Source organism: Cynocephalus volans, chromosome 4 (genome assembly GCF_027409185.1).
Source record: "Cynocephalus volans isolate mCynVol1 chromosome 4, mCynVol1.pri, whole genome shotgun sequence".
NCBI lineage: Eukaryota > Metazoa > Chordata > Mammalia > Dermoptera > Cynocephalidae > Cynocephalus > Cynocephalus volans.
The window spans coordinates 148,668,092-148,674,906 of NC_084463.1; the positions used below are offsets into that span (position 1 = coordinate 148,668,092).

The 6,815-nt window shown below is 33.7% G+C and overlaps 1 pseudogene; it reads right to left on the reverse strand.

The window, feature by feature from the left end:
* Positions 1-5,458: 5,458 nt before the first annotated feature.
* Positions 5,459-6,404, reverse strand: LOC134376972 (olfactory receptor 5D16-like; annotated as a pseudogene).
* Between the last annotated feature and the right edge of the window lie 411 nt (positions 6,405-6,815).

Genomic DNA, 6,815 nt, shown 5'->3' on the forward strand with positions numbered 1-6,815 from the left:
TGCCTAGGACCTCCTTCTCATGGTGGTAGCATTCCTCCTCTCTAACTTTTTAAATTATTCTGTTTCATAGTTTCCAAGACTGTGCTGAAATTCCTCATTTGTTTATGTATGTTGTCCACCTCTTCCAACAAGAGTCCATAGAAGTTGTAGTAATTTTAAATTGTTTTCTAATATTTCTATAATCTAGTTTATATCTGATGTAGTTCTGTTCATTTGTCTGTTTCATAGAGAGTTGTTCTCTCCTACATTTTTGTATGCCTTGTGATTTTTGTTTTGGAGTGAATATAATTTGTAGGATAATAGAAACCAAAGAAATGGTATTTTTCCTGGTGATCGATTCATTTCCTTTGCTTGCTCAGCATTAAGTGTGCAAGTTGAGTGGAGCTTCAGTTCTACTGATACTGTGATTACCTCAGTATACCACATAACGAATTCCTCTTGTTTTGCTTTATATTTTATGTGGTGACTGGTTTGCCAAAGATTCTGGATGCCTAATTCATTTGAAGCTTTAGGCCTTTCCTTTGCACAGGTACATCAGGAGGACCTCTCTCCAGATATTTTACCTTATCCAGCAACGGAATTCTGTAACTAATTACTCTATGGATGTTATTTGTTTACTCAATGACCTCTGCTATCTTATGGTTTTTAGAATAATTTTAATATTTCAAAATATCTAATTATACAAAAATATCAGGTTTTGTGCTGTAATATTGGGGCAAAACTCTTTCTAGGTTGCTTCCACTTCGACTTAAGTCAGAAGTTTGATAATATCGGATTATTCAACTAAATAAAATTAAAACAGGATTATAAAATGGTCATTTAATAAATCATGCTAACAAGTTTTTATAAACTGAGAAACTGAGAAAGTTAATATTTCTAATGACTGCCTGTCAATTTCACTTGCCAAAAAGGAGATTACAAGATACGCATTTACCAACAAAAACAAAAAATGGACATGAACATACATAGTCAAATATTAAAACTATCATAATATATTCATTGGTGATAAGGTCTCAAGAGATTTTAATATATTATATGTGTGGTGTGAAAAAAATGTTGACATTGCTATTACAAAAATACAAAAAACAATTTTTTTCATCTTTTTCAGTATAAACAAATTTAAGGATGCTGAAGCCTATGTTATTTTAGCAATATAAATAAGAATTTATTCTAGATTAAATTTAGGAAGAATTATTTTTGAAGTTGATTGGAAATTCTACAAATTACATAGATTTTCAAGATTATATCTTTTAAGAGGCACATTACTAAAAAAAAAAGAATTATACTAATTAATTTATCATGCTCCATAGAGCAGCTGTGGGAACTAACAAAGATACATTTATTTTTTCTAACTGAAATGTGTTAATTAAACGTATTTTATGCATACAGTATTGACTGCCATCACCCGTATATCACATGTGTCGGTCAAATCAATATCATTAGCATATTCATTATTACAAATTGTAATTACTCTTTGTGCCCCTGCCCAATGTCTCCTCAACTGCTCTCCGCCTCACTCCTTCCACCTCTAGTAACCATACACTGATTCTCTCCTTCTGAAATTCAATGTCTTATTGTGGTCTTTTCTTTCCTTCTTTGTTTCCTTCTTTCCTTCTTAGCACCCAGTTATGAGTGAGGACATGTGACATATCTCTTTCTATGTCTGGCTTATTTCACTTAATATAATTTTGTCCAAGCTCATCCATGTTATTGCAAATGATAGAATTTCATTCTTTTTTATGTCTGAGTAGTATTCCTTTGTGTGTATATACCATATTTTCCTTATCCAGTTGTCCATTGATGGACACTTAAGTTGGTTCCATATTTGGGCTATTGTAAATAGAGCTGCAATGAACATGGAGTGCAGGTATCCCTTCAAAATGATGATTTCTCTTCCTTTGGGTATGTGAACAGAAGCAGGATTGCTAAATCATATAGTAGTTTTATTTTTAGTTGTTTCAGAAACCTTCATACTTTATTCCATAATGGATTTACTATTTTACTGTCCCACCAACAGCATAGGAAGTTTCCCCTTTCTCCACATCCTTTCTAGCATTTGTTATTCTGTCTTTTGGATACTGGCCTGTAAAACTGGGATGAGATGATATCTCAGTGTGGTTTTCCAAGTCCTCACCAGCATTTGTTATTCTAAATCTTTTAAATTCGGGACAATATAACTGGGATGAGATCATATCGCAGTGTGGTTTGATTTGCATTTCCGTGACGATTAGTGATGTTGAGCATTTTTTCATGTACCTATTGGCTATTTGTATGTCTGTATTTGAAAAATGTATATTCATCCCTTTTGCCCATTTTTTAATTGGATTATTTGTTTTTTCACTGTTCAACCATATTTTAATTGGACTACATGTTATTTTCACTGTCAAGTTGTGCAAATTCCTTATATATTCTGGATATTAATCTCTTTTCAGATGTACAATTTGCAAATATTTTCTCACATTTCGTAGGTTGTCTTTCCTCTCTGTTGATCATTTCTTTTGCTCTGCAGAAGTTTTTAGTTTTATATCATCCCATTTGTTTATTTTTTCTTTTGTTGCTTGTTCTTTTGGGGTATCACTCATAAAATCTTTGCCCAGTCTTACTTCCTAAATGGTTCCCCCTATTTTTTTATTTCAGTAGATTTATGGTTTCATGTCTTATACTTAAGTCTTTAATATATTTGAGTTGATTTGGGTATATGGTGAGAACTGCAGGTCTAGTTTCATTCTTTTGTATATATGTGCCCAACTTTCCCAACAAACTTTATTGAAGAGGTGGTCTTTTCCCTGTTTGTTCTTGTTGCCTTTATCAAAGATAAGTTGGCTGTAAGTATATGGGTTGATTTCTGGGTTTTCTAATCTTTTCCATTGGTCCATGTGTCTGTTTTTATGCCAGTACAATTCCATTTTGATTAAAATAGCTTTGTAAGATAATTTGAAGTCACTTAGTGTTATGCCTTTGGCATTATTATTATTATTATTATTTACTCAGGATTGCTTTGGCTATTGGGTGTCTTTTTTCCTTGTTCCATATGAAAGCTAGGATCATTTTGTTCTATTATTGCGAAGAATGTCATTGGTATTTTGATGGGGATTGCAATGAATCTGTAGACAGCTTTGAATAGTATGGGCATTTACACAATGTTCATTCTTCCAATGCAAGAGCATCAAATGTCTTCCCACTATTTTGTGTCTTGTTTAACTTAATTCACAAGCATTTTGCAGTTCTCTTTGTAGTGATCTTTCTCCTCCTTGGTTAAATTGATTCCTAGGGTTTTTGGTTTTGTTTTGTTTTTGACTATTGTACATAGGCTTGTTTTCTTGATATCTTTTTCTGCAACTTTGTTATTGGAGTATAAAAATGCTACTGATTTGGTGGTACTGATTTTGTATTCTACAACATTCTTAAAACTGTTAATCAGCTATGAGACTTTTGGTAAATTTGTTAGGTTTTTCTATATTTATGTTCATGTCATCTGCAAACAGGGACAGATGTTAACTTTGTGTTTTCTAGTATGGACGCCCTTTATTTCTTTCTCTTGCCTTATTGCTCTTGCAAGTACTGCCAATATTATATTAAATGGGAGTGGTGAGAGTGGGCATCATTTGAAATCTGAAGTTTGAAAATGAAGAAAACAGAATTTCACACCAGTATTCATTGAAAATGTTAGTGCCTGTGTCATTCAATCCTTAAATTATTGTCTTGATTATTTCACCCACTAATTATAAATCTTTGATCAGAGCACATGAACAGTATGCACTCTATTTTCTCAGAATAAAATTTAAGATATTTTCTCCTGTAGTTAATGAAAATGTAATCATCTTTTGCAGTGCAAGGGAGAAAAAATAAGGATTTCCTCTTCGAAAATCACTTATTCCTTATTGCTTCCAATCAAGACTGATATAATTTGCTATTATTTTTCCACCATTGTTCTAGATAAGTTAAAGATTAAGAAAGTGGCAATGTAGAGTGGAAGACAGTTTATTTGTGAACATATAATACAATGTTGGTAATCATTAAAATTAATTGGGGAATAAAGGTGATTATAATTTATCATAAATTTATAACCATAAAACCATTGCAAATCATTTATTGAACTTATATAAAATGTTGCTCAGTTTTCATTTTCCTTCCCCAAAACATCCAGAATTTCTTCCCATGATCATTTCTCACTTAATTTGGAAGTTTCATCCAGACACAAAGAGTAGAGAACACAATAAGAATATAAGTACCTCAAGTAAAATTTATGATAGGAGAGATGAAAGAAAAGATAAATACCATATTACCACATTTCCATCTTTGTTACTTGTGTCTGTAAGCACCTCTTATAAATATTATACTTATTAGGGAAATACCAAACCTTCCTAATATACACAATAGTCTTGATCTTCATGTGTCTGTGTAGATAACAATTAGAAATGCAATTAATTTGCAACAACATCCAAGTTAAAGCAGGGATATCAGCTCTCAATACTTATAACAACTCCATTATTTTACAAAGATTGCCTAGAGAGTTCTGATGAAGAGACTTGTCATATATCCTTGCTCACCCTGCCCTTTGAACATTTACAAAGAAGAAAATGAGAAATGTTGAATGCGAACATATCATCTCTATTCCTGTTTTCAGTATTCCATGAAGAAATCTAATATTTCTAAACATCTTATAAATCCATTCATTCCCCCTACATTGAAACTCTCTCTTGAAATTATATAGAATAGTAGCAACATCTTATTCAAGTGTACATTCCTTCAAGCACCTAACAATATACCTTTCAAGCATATGACAAAAAATAGTAACTCAAGAATATTTATTGAATAATTCACTTAATAATACATAATCACTTCCTGAACATTGCTTTTTTCTTTTTTTTTAATCCTTAATAAAACTTGTTTCTTTCTCTTTGTTTCTCATAAAAACGTGCCCATTTGCAAGGCCAAGTTAATATACCACACAATTATGAAGCAATCCCTCCTACATCCCCAAATGATATTAATGTACCTCTCCCACCAATCCTACTGTGTTTACCGAGATCACTACATTTTAAGTCCTAGAAGGTGAGACTAACTTTTCCCAAGTGCCATTTATTTCACCATGTTTACAACACAAAATCAGTTGTTCAATTTAGCACCTACGACCAGGAAACAAGAAATGAGGGAACTAGACTTTATGACACTTATTCAATATACCAGCATATTGTCCACACTATTATATGCTTTTTGGAACTGTCAATGAACTACATCATATTGTTAAGACTTTATAGGCAAAGTCAAATTCAAGGTAGTTCATCCTCTCTGCTTTATCAAGATGAGCCAAGTGTAGTCTCTCTGACAAGAATCACATATTTATTCCATTGTAAAATGTTTTCTCTCTTTGAAATCTATTTTTTAAATAAAATTTGATGCACAGTTCATTAAAAAAATAAATTCCTTCTGCAGAAACCAAATAAAATGGATGCATTCAATGTGAAAAATATTTTCTGTCCATTATCTTGCTGACTGTAACGTTGACATCCTTATTGCTCAGACTCTGGATCAGGGGATTCAACATGGGGATCACCACTGTGTAAAACACAGAGGCCACTTTGACTGTGTGTCTGGAGTTTTTGGAGTTCGGCACACAGTAGAGGAAGAGGATGGTCCCGTGGAAGATGGTGATGGCGGTCAGGTGGGAGGCACAGGTGGAGAAGACTTTGCGATATCCACTAGCTGAATGCATCTTCAGGGCTGTGATAATGATGAGCACATAAGACGTGAGAATGATGAGCAGTGTGATTATTTCATTAAAGGTGGCAACAGTGAAAAGAAGTATCTGGGTGAGATAAGAATCAGAGCAAGAGACGGATATCAGGGACGATAACTCACAGAAGAAGTGATTGATTGTGTTGAAGCCCTGAAAAGATAATTTTAAAGCAGAGCACATGAGTGTCAAGGAGCACGCCACTCCCCAAACATATGATACCACCACCAGCATGACACAGAGTTTCTGGGACATGGCAACTGTGTAGCGCAGAGGGTTGCAAATGGCCGCAAAACGATCATAGGCCATCACAGCAAATAGAATCAACTCAGTGACCACAAAGGTGCAAAAGAAAAAGAACTGCACCATACGCCCTGAGAATTAGATGGTTCTGTCTGCCACAACTAGGTTCAGCAGCATCTTGGGAGCAATGACGGAAGAATAGCAGAAATCCACAAATGAGAGGTGGCTGAGGAAATAAATACATAGGAGTGTGCAATTTGGGGTTAATTTTGATGATCATAATCATTCCGAGATTCCCGACTACACTGAAACTGTAGACTGCCAGAAATACCACGAACAAGGGAACCCACAGTTCCGGAAGGTCTGAAAAGCCCAAGAGTGTGAAAGTGGCCTCAGAAGACACATTTCTCTCGGCCAGAAACATGTTTCCCTTTGGTGCAACCTGAAAATCAGTCTTGGTAATAAAATATACAAAGTGATTGACACATAGACCACGTGTAACTCTTCCCTCTGTAGAACGTAAGATGAGACAAAATAGATATCTTGTATGATACTCATAGGTATTAATTATAAGGACAGGAATAACTAAACTTTCAGAAATAGAATTACTAGTAAATATCACTTGCTCAAATATTGCCATATTAATTCTACCGTGTGTATCAAGTGTAATTTTAGAAACAAACAAGTGCAATAATTATTAACAAACAATTTGTGTGGTAATATGTAATCAAATCCTAATGTGAAACATTTAACTCATTTAACTTCATGAATTCTGCAAATCAGACATTCAAGTTAATAATTTATGGTTTTCAACAAGATTCCAATTGAACTGCCA